This window comes from Mus musculus, chromosome 1 (assembly GCF_000001635.26).
Source record: "Mus musculus strain C57BL/6J chromosome 1, GRCm38.p6 C57BL/6J".
NCBI lineage: Eukaryota > Metazoa > Chordata > Mammalia > Rodentia > Muridae > Mus > Mus musculus.
The window spans coordinates 34919211-34932580 of record NC_000067.6 but is presented as its reverse complement, the minus strand read 5'-3'; the positions used below and the strand labels follow the sequence as shown (position 1 = coordinate 34932580).

The 13370-nt window shown below is 46.2% G+C and overlaps 1 pseudogene; it reads right to left on the bottom strand.

Moving 5' to 3' along the window:
• Positions 1 to 1937: 1937 nt before the first annotated feature.
• Positions 1938 to 13370, bottom strand: part of Gm19430 — a 50704-nt pseudogene continuing 39271 nt past the window's right edge.

Here is a 13370-nt window from a genome sequence, read left to right as displayed (position 1 = left end):
ATTTATTGGTCAGATTTATTACAGTAAATTCTCAACCCTCAAAACACCCTACACACAGACTGCAAACACAAATGATATCAACACAAGCTTCATGACTAGATGGGGCTAACCCACCCTACATATGATTTAATCTTCAAAGAAATGCCCACTTCGTATGGCTCCCTGGACCACACGGTTCTGATTCCTCTTCCTCTCCTATAGGTTCCATCTTGTCTACACGTCTCCATCTTCCTCTCTATCCTTGAGTGCTGGGGGCCACCCCAGCATGGGATATTCCTTCTCATGGGTTCTTATTGAGGCAGCGGCAGGGGAAGAGCTTAGTTGGAGGGTAGGTCTTTGTGGAGATATTTAGGGTTGCTGTATAATAAAACATTTACTTATCTAAGCCCAAGTTACTAAGCTGTTGTAGCTGAAATGCTTTCTGTGATCCTCTGAGGCCAGAAACTGCAGTTTCTGGCACCTAGTGCCACTTCTTCAAGCCACAAAGGATTAAGTAAATAGCCTTTGTTCTATCTCAGCAGGAACTGCTGGGCTCTAACTTTCAGCCTGCTAGTTAGAAGTCTCAGGAAGAGAAGACACTTAGAGAAGTGATTATAGAGTTTATTACTAAGTTGTAAAAAGTTCCCCATGAAAGCAAAAAGAAAGAAGAAAAAGCAAAAAATCCTGTGTGGGGAAAAGGAAAAATTCTCTAAGTGGGAAAAGGGAAAAGATTCTAGTCTAAGTGAGGAAAGGCAAAAAAGTCTCCTCTGTTGATCTTAGCTCACTCACCTCCTTGTCCTCAGTACTTATACATCTTTCAGAATACATGGACACATGTTACAAAATCACAAGTTCACACAAAAAATCAAATCATACATTGAAATAGAAGTTTACAACAGTGAATGTTTCCATGCATATCCATTAAGAGTAATTATCTGGCATCCATCACCTGTCTCAGCTCCACAGGGTCACTGAAGGTTTAAAACCATAACGAAGTTATTAGTGAAGTTTTGTATAGGTAAACCCAGTTGATACTTTATCTTCTGTCCCAACACCTATAATAAATCGTTAGTTCCCTTTTAACGACCTTTGGTTAATTTTTTTTTTCTTTGAGACTGGGTTTCTCTGTGCAGTCCTGGAACTCACTCTGTAGACCAGGCTGGCCTCGAACTCAGAAATCCGCCTGCCTCTGCCTCCCAAGTGCTGGGATTACAGGCGTGCACCACCATTGCCCGGCCTAGTTAATTGTTTTATAACCTCTTGGAATGTGCTCTGAGTATGAGAAAGTCTAGTTACCATCTAAGAGCAATTAACTGGTGACACTTGGGAGACTGACAGAGTTCTCATTGCAGCTTTGACTATCAGAAAAAGATCTAATAGCAGTCCTATTAATAAAAGAGCTTAATAATCACAGCTATGATTTTAGGAATTCTAATAAGATCATCACTAAGTCATCTATTTGTCTATATAGCATCACTACAAGATAGTACATCTTCGTGGATCTGCAGAGATCTGCTCCAAAGGGGTGTGCTCCTACTTAGTGATTGTTATTTATGTTTAATAATAATGAGAAAAGCATATTAGTAGCAGGAATCTTTCCTAAAATGAGTCCCTCACAGCCTTGCTTAATGAGGGTTCACGTGTCACAGATTATATAATAATCCAAGGCAGGCCACTTCAGGATGGTCGCCTGCTAGCTTGTCCCATTATGGCTCCTGACACCTGAGTCTCTCTTTATCCAGCCTCTAAAACTATCAGGCCGCCCTCTTTTTCCCACTGCCCAATCCCAGGCCTCCCTCTTTTCCCACTGCCCAATCCCAGGCTTTAGCCTCATTTTTCACCCGCCCTCGCCTCTGTGCAGTCAGCAGTCTTCAGCACACAGATTCCCAGAGGCTTCTGAAGGAGGCCTCCTGGTCCTCTGGCCTTAGAGCTGTTCAGGGGCGGGCAGTTTATAGGCCTCACCGGCGGTAGCCATAGCGCTTGAAGTGAAAGCGCTGGATTCCGTTGGTGAACTGGCAGCAGAAGTTATGGCGGTGTGAGTAGTCCCACTCGTGCCTGACGATCTTGAAGGCGATGTCCTCATAGGGTGGGCCAGCGTGGAAGCGCAGGACCGCAAAGTCCCGGTTGTCCGGGCAGGCCTCCAGGAAGTACTCCTGGCGCGCATACGGATGAGGTCCAGATAGAAGATGTTGAATTTTTAGCCCTGCACGATCTTGGGCAGAGGGTTGTCCGAGTCGTCTGGTTGTATTTGTCCCACTCGAAGCCCGTGTGCACGCGGTTGAAGAAGCGCGGCTTGTGAGGCCGGTACTTGTCGGCAGGTAGGCGCTGCCGCCCAGAAGCATCTCCAGGCTGAACTGCACCTTGTCCTGCTCCATACCCTCCCTCGCGCGCCAGAAGATGTCCTCAGCGCTCCCTCGCATCACCCAGAGCCCGAAGCTGCTGGCGAGACAGCTGCAGGCGCTGCAGGGCCTCGTGCGGCTCCAGCACGTGCGAGTCCACGGGCAGCCCATGTGCTGTGAGCAGCCGGGGGCTACAGCAGCCTAGCTCGTAGTCCGCCAGACTCTGCGGGATCAGGTCCTCCTCCAGCAGCACTGCCTCCCCATCTGCCTCCCCTGGTACTATGGCCCCCTCGGGTTCCACTGTGTCCACTGAAGTCCCCCGGATAGGAGGCCACGCCTCAAGTTCAGGGCTGTGGGTGGCCGTGAGCTCTTCTGGCTTGAGGATGGGAAAGAGAGGCTCGCTCTCCACACCCTGTTCCTGCTTCAGTTGGAACAGCTTCTGTCTAAGAGCATCTTGGTGGCGCTCACGGAGCCTGGCCCCGGCCATGTGTGCAGGCAACTGCTGCAGCAGACTCTCCCAGTAGCCCATGTCGAGGTTGGGGCCGCCAGCACGGACCTTACCCTCGATGGCCTGGAAGAGGACCCGCAGCTGGTTGTAAGTCTTTCCCTTGAACACTGACTGCACATCGGAGCTGACCGAGGCGTTGACCACCTCACGGCGCTCTCATGGGCCCTTGCCAGAGGCCTCCAGCTTGCGGAACTCAGCGAGTTCATCCTCTGTGATGGTCGTCATGCCCCGCCAGAAGTCCACGTTCTTGCCCGGCTCCAGTTCCATGGACACCTGGATGTCCTTGAGATGTCATCTTCGTTGGCAGCTCAAAGTCCTCCTCTGCACTGATGTAGTTGGCCAGCAGGTCGTTGGGCTTCACCCGCCCATCTTGGATTCGGATCTTGGAGCGAAGATTGGCCTGCTGCAAGTGGAAGCTGTCCTCCTGCCAGAACACTTTCAGGCTCCTCCCAGGCCTGAAAGTGTTCTGCCTCCTTCTCCCGCTGCAGTGACTCCAGGTCCTGATCCCACAGGGCTTTCTCCAGTTCCCACTCTAGCCGCAGCCGTTTGACCTTTTGCAGCTCCAGCCAGTTCTTCTCCCGGATCCTCTTGTTGTGCTCCTTCAGCTCCTTTTCTCCCAGGTGGCTGATGTCTTTCTTCTCCGAGTCCTTCTTCCAGATGAAGGTGCCCAGCAGGTTGTTGTCTCCAAAGGGGTTGTCGGTGTTGCTGTAGCCCATGTACTCCTCACCCCGGCCCATCTTCTGGCGCTTCTTGCGCTCCTTAGCTTCCTTCTTGGCCAGTCTTCCTGCACCCTTCTCCTCGGGTGTCTACAAGGCCTTGAGCAGCTCTTCTTGCTGCTTGTGCTCCTCATGAAGCCCCAGTCGTTCCTGCAGGCTGTGCTGCTGGCTCAGGGCCATGGCAGCTGCCCCGGGACTCCGGAAGCGTCTTAGGGAGTCCGAGCCAGGCGCTGATGACCAAGAGTGTCTGTGACCCTTCCAGGCCAGGAGCCCTGTGCCTGCTCCTCACCCGAGTCAGAGCATGAGAACTGGTCCTGTGAGTGCCACCGCCGAGGTGGCCGAAGGCTGCTCTGGTTTCGCCTCCTAGACTCTGCTGCCAGGGTCCTTTGGAATCTGACCTGCGCCCCTGGCTGCTCTGCTTGTCTTCCCACTGGTGCTCCTGTCCCACTGGTGTTCCTGTCGCCTTCAGCTGCTCTGCCTGTGGCCCTGGCTCCAACTGTGGCTCTGGCTCTGACTCCTACTTTGCTACTTCCATCCCCATCGAGAGTCAGGTCTCATTTGGTGGGCCAGCCAGGTGTTGATAAGTTAAACTCACAGTTGCATCATGGGACTGATGTACTATCTAGACATATTCTTCACCACTTACTTCATACAGCTCAGTTCATAAAACTTAGGAATTTGAGCTTTGCTCAGTGTTGTATTAACTTTTCTAGGGAAGACAAAGGTACTGCTTAACATCCTCAGATGGTCACCAACAACAGACCAAAGATCTTTGTGAGAGCAATGAATTTGTTGGGCTTTCTTATAGATCATGGGTGAAGGGTTATTTTTAGATGTGTAGGTAACTCCAGATAGTGCTATCACTGCAAAGCCCTACCCTGTTACGGATAGTGGCCTCATGGAAGTACATCACCGAATCTTGGTCTTAATAAACCTTCTACTGCTCATATAGTCTAGCATCTCTCAAGACACTTGCAGGTGGGGAGGGCGAGAGGGAGGAACAATGACCAGAATCTCAAATACAGTCCTGAGTTCCCTTTACTTCAGTAACCAGAGCAGAAATGACTGCATCAACACTACCATAGGCCTAGCTGCTGTTATCTTCATCTGTCCTAGTCAACCTGGCTACTGGGACCAGTTCCAAGATGGCATCCTGTTATGACCAGAAGAAGAAAGTGCCACATGCACAACACACTGAGAAAGGTAACTTATCTCATTCAGCAGAGAGAGAGAGAAAGAGAGAGAGAGAGAGAGGATAGATGCTCTCTCTAAATACGAGCATGAGCAAAACTCCAGCCCATAACAGCCAAGGTACCTTGCCTATGAGAAAGCCATGTACTTTTCTTCACTTGACCCATCCCCATTCGAAGCAATACTACAGTGGGTGCTGGCAAGCTTTTATCAAATCCCATGCCTTCATCGTTAAGCACATAATGAAGGAGCCTGAAAACCTTTGTGATTGTGTGCTATGTGACTGAACTCTACAGCTAATGAAGGAAAGGGTGCTATGTACCCAAATGCCTCCACCCACCGTCTGCCTGTCAGCAGACTTGGATCACTGTACTAGGGAGTTTATATTTGGGAATAACAGGGAGTCTTTCAAACTGGTCTGATGCCTCGCTTCTATGGAACAGGCATTGTGGGAGCAAGAAATAAAATACTAAGGTGTTAAGTCATGCCAGTAAGAAGGTAAAGTGTATAACAGATTTTAAAATTGAGCGAGCATGGGTAGCACCGCAGAATTTAATAGCAATACCGCATTGTTGATGAGACCACACACATCGGTCACAGAACATCAAAAAAATAATAATCAAGTCAGTATCTGTAGCAGTAAATTGTTAATCTGAGCTCCTGGAATGTGATCACACTTCTAGCCACCCACCAGAGTTCTCTGGATTCTCGAATGAAAGACGCACACATGTGAACACACACACACACCTGCTTAATTCTGATATGCCTTAACTAGCTCAATAGTTGGACCACCCCTGAACCTCCACATGGCTAACACACTCCCCTCCAATATTCCAGAGTTAATACTTGCTAAGTCTATATTTCACCTCTGCTACCCCAGACCCAGTCAAGGGCATGATCCCTGGGGCCACTTACCCTGATTCTTACATGATTCTTACAGACCTTAAGTCTGAACTTTCTGGTTCCCTGTCATGGCAAATGTCCCCTTCCCCTGTCCTGCATTTCCTCTCAGGAACCCTCAAAGTCCCACCTCTATTCCCCCGGCCCAGCCATTGGCCGTTGGCTCTTTATTGATCAGTCTAAAAACCAAGTGTTGGCAGGAGCCTGTAGTTCCCAGTAAGCACAACTCAAACCCCCAACAATTATTAATGAGGGAGATTTCTTCCTGCTGGCTACCCTTCATGGTTTTGCTATGCAGGCTGAGGAGAGGCAGAGGGGTCAGCAACCTTCTTTCTTGGCTGTGAACCCTGTGAGCTACAATAATCACCAGTGTGGATGGTGGTACAACAGTGGCACACGTGTTACAAAGGATGACCAACAACATTCTTATTGGCTTTAGGACCCATTCATTACACAGGAGGAAGCATACCTGGTACTGCAAATTTGGCTAAGAACCTATCTCTGGGGAGCTCACGGGCCCTAAGCTATTTCTCTCGTTCTGCTAACTGTAAATAGTGTTAAACTGCCCTCCAAATGTTGATCCCATGTCCCCATAGATTAGTGCAGCCCTCAGACCGCATCAGAGAAGTTTCTGAGCATCAGAGAGTGGTGAGCACACAAACTCACCACTGGTGAGCTGTGAGTGATGTGACCAGCTGCTCCAAACTCCTGCTGCCTCCATTTGCCCATCAGAGTGACTAAACCCTTTCTTTTTTTTTTTAAGTTGCTTTTGTTTGAGAGAGAGAGAGAAAGAAAGAAAGAAAGAAAGAAAGAAAGAAAGAAAGAAAGAAAGAAAGGAAAGAAAGGAAAGAAAGAAAGAAAGAGAAAGAAAGAAAGAAAGAAAGAAAGAAAGAAAGAAAGAAAGAAAGAAAGAAAAGAAAGGAAGAGGAAGAAAGACAAGGAAAGAAAGAAACAAAAAAGAAATGGGGGAAAGATAGCAATCACATTCTTTCTACTTAATTCCCTATGTATCCAACAGTGTCTTGTATGATTTTATGGAGGCAAAAGAAGAATGGCATTATCTTATGCTAATGCTGCTGGCTGTATCACTTCATCTCATGAATACCAAATTCCCAGTGACAAGCATGATTTCAAAACCTACTGGGTTCATATCTCTGCTGAAGCTGGTAAAATATTTATAGTCCTGAAAGTTATAGAACCATAATCCCAAAGTCAAAACTGGAAGAAAGATTTGAAATTTGAGCATCCACTTAATTTTCAGTTCATTAGAATTTAATCAGGAAAGAAAATTGAACACGCCTGAGACAGGGGAACATTTGGTTCCAATACAGATGCACTCACACATACACCTGCACGCACACACCTCTCCATCCGACATTTCATTACTACAGTACCCTCAGAGTGATGGACTGCCGCCCATTCATCTATCAATGTGTAGGCCTCAGCATCACTATTATGGTATCTAAGATCCTCCTTGTTTCACATTTTAAAATTACCTGTGGTAACCAGGTATAATGGATGACTTTATTCCCAGAAGTTGGGAGTCAGAGGCAACAGATTTCTGTGAGTTCGAGGCCAGTCTGGTCTACATAGCAAGCTCCAGGACAGCCAGGGCTACACAATGAAATTATCTCCAAAAATAATTGCTTGTTGGTGTGTTTTTCTACTGTGTCTTTTATCTAATAAGTTTGAAGCTAGAAAAAGAGAAAGAAACAGAGAGGCGAGAGAGCCAGAGAGAGGCTTCGAGGATGTTGTTATGGTTATGTCACACTGGGGAAAGAGAACGAGAATCATCTCAGGCTGGATTTATTCCTTGGTGGAAAGGGAGCAGCTAAAAATCGCACACTAATGAGAAGGCTCCTTGTTGCTTTTCTTGGTTTTATGTTATTAAACTCCATTTCCTGAGGTGAGGTAAAAGCAAATAAAGTTAGAAATCAACACATCCCCTGGAATAATTGAGCTTGTGAACCCAGCACTCGGGAAGCCCAAGGCAGGCTAAGTTTCTGAGAGTTCAAGGCCAGCCTGAGCTCTGATGTTTGGGTTCTATCAAACCATTTAGATACAAGACCTCTCATCGAGCTGGCTGTAGCAGTGCACACCTTTAATCCCAGCACTTGGAGACAGAGGCAGGCACAACGCTGTGAGTTTGAGGCCAGCCTGGTCTGCATAAAGAGACTCAGAATAACCAGAACTACATAGTGAGACCCTGTCTCAGGAGGAAAAGAAAAGAAAGATCTCTCATTTTCCCCTCAAAGATTAAGAAACCATAGTGAATTTATGAGATAAAAGAATGGCCCCTCCAAACTTCACTTATGTTTACAGGGTATCATGGAGCCTAGGCAGGTCTCCAACTCACCTTGTAGCCTAGGATGACCTTGAACTTCGACCCTCCTGCCTCCTCCATCTCCCAGGTGGTGAAATTACAGGCCTGTGCCACTGCCACCATACCAGGTTTATGTGGTTGGTGCTGGGAACTAAACCTAGTGCTTGCTCAATTTTGTTCATGTTAGGAAAGCAATCCACCAACTGCGATACATCCCCAGACTTTCTCTTTACTTCTGAGATGCCCTGTTTTCTCTCAAGAGGTTTGGGTTTCCTGCTCCCAGAAGTGTCCCTTCCCCACGAGTCCCACAAGCTTTATGAGTGCACTCCCCCCACGGATCAACGTCAGCTCAGAAGTTCATCCAGCCTGAAGGGAATCCCAACCCAGGCTGTGCTCATTTCTTTCTGTGGACTTGGCACAAGCTTGAATCTAGGGCGAGGGGATCTCAACTGGAGTATTTTTAATTTCACAAACAAATTTTAAAGGTTCTGACTGGACTCACGATGTCCAGCTTAACAATACCCCAAACCTCAGGTGCTTTTTCTCCCCCACTACCCAGGCCAGATTTAGGGGTGTGGTCCACAACACTCCCTTTATACCCCAGTTCTTTCTTCATCCTGAGACACCAACATCCACCCACTTGTGTACTTTAACTCACATGTGCCCAGATGGGAAAAGCTGACCCTCTCTTCCTGGACAGCCGCTCTGCACACATGCTAAGGCGTTTTCCTGAACGCACCCTTTCTCCCCTTTTGCCTTCTAGCGCCAAACGCTTCCTGAGTACTTCCTCACCTGTCTCTGTTGAAGACTTTAAGTGTGAAGAAAATCACCAATCAAATACGTCCTTGTGTACCAACCGGGCCCACGATTATAAACAATCTGTCCTTTCCTGTCACACTTCTGCGTCTACAGAGTCATCTCTCTTTAAGTGGCACCGCTCCGTGCTTTTCTGGTTCTCTAGTCACAGGCTCTATGTATTGTGTGTGAGCAGGTAGAAGGCCCAGCTTCACACGGGAGGAGCGTGTGTCTCCTCTTGTCTGGAGCTACACTTTCTGAGTCACGGTACTTTTGAGAAAAGACCTTTCAGCAAATTATCACCTCTTACCTGCTCAAAGGGCAAATTCACCATCTGCCGAAGCTCATTCCACATACCCTATCCTCAATGCAAAATTTCCGAGAAAAAAAAGAAATTAAAACCTAAAGGTATATACCCATTCATAAATCATGAGACAATTGGCTTATTTAGAAAAAAAAAAAAAAAAAAAAGAACTGAGATCAAAAGACACAGCTATTCTATAGTAGACAACGGTTGGCACTCTTCACATGGTAAATGGTCTCCTGCAGGTCATTCCATTTGTGTGAGTAGTTCACCATCAGACTGACTATGAGTTCTGTCTTTGTCATTCCTTACCTTCTACAATGACACAGGAAGTATCCAGCAATCTTGTAGTTCCATCTCTGCCCTCTGTCCCCTTACCCCTTCCTTATGCTTCGTTCATTTCCCTAAATCACCAACTTCATAATAGAAACTATAAGGTCACTATTCGCTAATAAATATAGCTTCTATTGGCTTGATTTGCTGGAATACCATACTCTCTCTGATTTAGCGGTGGGCTGAGGGTGTAGGGAATACTTAAGAAAACAACGGGGCTAGGAAATGGCTCGGTTCCTGTGGCAGTTTGAACAAGAATGGCTTCCATAGGCTCATGTCTTTATGTGCTTGGTCAGTTTAGGAAGGATTAGGAGGTGTGGCATTGTTGGAGAAAGTGTGTGTGTCACTGGGGGTGAGTTTTGAGGTTTCAAAAGCCTACAACATTCCTAGTTACTTCTCTCTCTCACTTTCTCTCTCCCTACCCCTCTCCCCACTCTGTCTCCCTCCTCTCCTCTCCCCCTCGCCCTGTCCTTCTCCTCTCATTCCTCCCCTTCTTCTCCCTCTCCCTCATCTCCCCCTCCCCCTTCCCTCCTTCCCTGCCCCTTCTCTCCCTGCCCCTTCCCCTCTCCATGCCTACCTGCCTGCTGCTATGGCCCCTGTCATTTGGACACAGACTCTAATCCTCTAGAGTTGCGATCCCCAAATCAGGTGTCTTCTTTTATAAGTTGCCTTCATCTCAGTGCCTTGTCACAGAGATAGAAATGTAACTCAAACCATTGGTGAGTGTTTGCCTTGAAAGCCCATGGTCTGCATTTGATCCCCAGAACCCACATGAAAAAGCCAGACATTGTAACACAAACTTGTAATCCCAGTCCTGGGAAGGCAGAGGCGGGCGGCTAGGGCTTGCTGGCCAGCTTAGCTCATTTAATGAGATTCTGGCGTGGCAGATCCTGTCTTTTTTATTATTATTATTAGATGTTTTCTTCATTTACATTTTAAATGCTATCCCGAAAGTCCCCTATACCCTCCCCCCGCCCTGCTCTCCTACCCACCCACTCTCACTTCTTGGCCCTGGTGTTCCCCTGTACTGGGGCATATAAAGTTTGCAAGACCAAGGGGCCTCTCTTCCCAATGATGACCGACTAGGCCATCTTCTGATACATATGCAGCTAGAGACACGAGCTCCGGGGGGTACTGGTTAGTTCATATTGTTGTTCCACCTATAGGGTTGCAGACCCTTTCAGCTCTTGGATACTTTCTCTAGCTCCTCCATTGTGGGCCCTGTGTTCCATCCTATAGATGACTGTGAGCATCCACTTCTGTATTTGCCAGGCACTGGCAAAGCCTCACAGGAGACAGCTATATCAGGGTCCTTTCAGCAAAATCTTGCTGATGTATGCAATAGTGTCTGCGTTTGGTGGCAGATTATGGGATGGACCCCTGGGTGGGGCAGTCTCTGGATGGTCCATCTTTTCATCTTAGGAAAAGAATGCTCCTGAAGAATCACACCAGAAGTTGTCCGCTGGCCTCTACCTGCATGGGTACACATGCACACACAAAGGAGATGATGGGTGTGAATTGCTTGTTTTAGAAAACTTTGGGATAGTTGTACAAAGATTTTGCTATGTGTTGAGAGGGCAGTGGCTTTAGACCTGTGCATGTGGCTTACTCAATGGCTCCTAAGGATGCCCAAGTGCTAAAGATCACAGCCAGGGGGATATTTAGTTACACCCATCACCACTGCAAGGACTTAGCCCCAGGCTCCAGCCAAGGTGGTGTATCAGAGTTCAGGACATAAGCAGTAGTCCTTATTTTTATAACTTAAACTACATGTATATATTCTATCTGCATCTATATGTATGTCCATACAAATGCACAGATTTTAAAATCAGGCATCTAACATTCAATAAAATCAACTGTGGTCACAGGCCTTATGATACATAAAACAAATTTGCATGGACGAGACACAGAATGTTATGGACACAGATAACAAACAGCTATAGCACATAAACATTATGCTAACATACCGAAATAACATGATCACATTTAATCACTGAGGGAAAAAGGGTACCGTGAAACTTTCATACACAGGCCTTTGGCAAGACTCTCAATAAAAGGAGGTTTGTGCAGCTGGAGCAGATTCTGTTTTCCCTCCCTGAAAGAGCATCTTATCCATAGCTGCCAGGCTGCGGGAGACGTGGCAGACAGGGTGGGAAGCTAGAGCAAGCTCAGACAGGGAAATGGCACCCCTGCAGGCTGGAGAAGTTTGGACTTCTACAGATTGAATATAACTTTAAATATATATATATATATATATACATATATATATATATATATCAGGAAGCAGCAATGAGAAGCCCCTAGTATGCTCAGTGCATCATCCCAGTGAATGGAGACAGGCTTGTCATCTTAGAGAGGCTGAGAATTTGGTATTTGCTTTGATCTAGAAGCCAGACTAGAGGAGTTGCTCGTGGAGGATTGTAATTCTCCCTAGAGATCCGTGCAGGCAGTCTCTGGGCCAGGCACCCACCCATATGGAGGATAATGCTCACTCCAGTGTTAGGCTGCCTGGGGTCAAAAGAAGCAAGAAACAAATGGAAATGGGGAGATTGGGAGCCTGGAGAGATGGTATAGTGGTTAAGAGCACTCGCTGCTCCTGAAGAAGACCTGGGTTCAAATCCCGGCACCCAGATGGTAGCTCATGCTATCTGTAACTCCAGTTCAGAGAATCCAGAACTCTCCTCCAAACCTCCACAGGCATCAGGCATGTGCATGGTACACATACCTATGTGCAGGCAAAACATTCACACACATAACATTCAAAGGAGAAATATGCAGAGACAATGAGGACAGGTTAAGTGTACCTTTGACCCTTCATCTAAGAAGCACTTTATTTATTTTTTCAACAGATAGAGGCTATTTCAAGAATCCACAACTTGTCAAAATGTAAAGAATTAGTGACTGTGGTCACATCTCCAATTACATCTAAATTTTCCAAAATTTTACCTATGTATCATGTGTGTGCATGTCTGAATAACAGTAATGTTCGTATTTATTAGAAGTCTTTACAAGTACCTACTTACATGCTAAGATATTCAATTACATCCCTAAAACCTACTGAAATAGTATCTTTGGGTCTATTAAATGTTTTTTTTTAATCTTAAAATCCTATTTTTTATATAAAATATAGTTCATTCGGAGTCATAAGATAAAAGTTTTATTAGGGTTTAAAAGATAACATTGGCCACAAAGATTTTAATTAAAAATAGCTTATTTTTAAAATTGTTAATTTCTTTTGTTTGATAGTCACCAGTAACCAAAAACTGATAAGATGTAAAATTGCTATGTATCAGTTGGGATACTTCTATGTGCCGTTTCCTTTGAATGGTAAAGATAATAGCAGATAAAACACCAGCAAAAAATACCTTTCATAATCGAGGCAACCTCACCCTATACATAACAGATGGCTGTATTATTGTAGTGGTTTGAATAAGAATGGAGCCATAGGCTCCTAGGTTTTCATACTTGGACCCCATTGATGGAACTGTTTGGTAAGCATTAGACAGTGGGGCCTTGGAGGAGGTGTGTCAGTGGGAGTGTGCTTTGAATCTTCAGGAGACTCTAGCCATTTCCAGCATCTCATTTGGCCTCCTGCCTGCAGGAGATATGAGCTCTCAGGTGTTCCTGCCACTGTGCCTTTTCTCCACCCTCATGGACTCTAAGGCTTGGAAACCATAGCCCACTGAGATGTCTCCCTGTATGAGTTGCCCTGTGAATGGTGTTTTATCACAGCAATAGAAAATGACTGTGACATGTATTAAGTCCTATGACAGTAATAACTAGTGTCTTACCTTCCTAAGCTAAATTTTGACTTACTGTCAGAACATTCAGAGGTAAAAATGAGGCTGGAGAGAAGGCTCAGCCAGTAAAGGTTAGGCTCACAGCCAAGCAAATGAGAAAGAAGAACATTTCCTCCCTACCTGCTCTCCTCATTAAACACAAGCTTTCCAAAGTTCTTACCTTGTCCAATTTAAACTAAAGA